Below are 521 nucleotides of genomic sequence, written 5' to 3'. Positions count from 1 at the left end.
GGGGAGAGAGAGAGCTCGGCATGGGGTGCAATGGCCGGTGTGTGAGGTCAATACATTTGGTAACAGAGTGGAAAAGGGGGTTGTGTAGTTGAGCGACTTAGAGATCGAAACATGGAGAGAAAGAATGAACGTGTGTTGGAAACCAATAGCTTCCTAAGGTGGTTAGGAGAGGAAGATTGACCGATACAGGAAGTATGTAGCGTTTGTGCGGGGGGGGGGGCTAAAAACAACATTTGAATGTACATAGTACGAGACTTAATATCGATGTTTCAATTCGGTGTACATTGTAAGATTTGAACCGAGGACCAGGCATACGGGTAATTATTTCGAATTCGTGCCATACTAAGTTTCGAAAAGTTGACATTGACTCAGTTTGTTGTGCTATTTTGTAGGTCATATCTTTGAATCCATCCAAAAGTTTTCTCACTACCATGGTGTTCATCATATACATATGAATTTGTATTAAAAAAGTAGCGTGGATATAGTGAAATGCGAAATCCACGTTAGAATTGGAGATCGCT

Source organism: Triticum aestivum, chromosome 2A, assembly GCF_018294505.1.
Source record: "Triticum aestivum cultivar Chinese Spring chromosome 2A, IWGSC CS RefSeq v2.1, whole genome shotgun sequence".
In the NCBI taxonomy this organism is placed as follows: Eukaryota; Viridiplantae; Streptophyta; class Magnoliopsida; order Poales; family Poaceae; genus Triticum; species Triticum aestivum.
The sequence above is the reverse complement of the archived record's forward strand: the minus strand, read 5'-3'. Positions refer to the sequence as shown.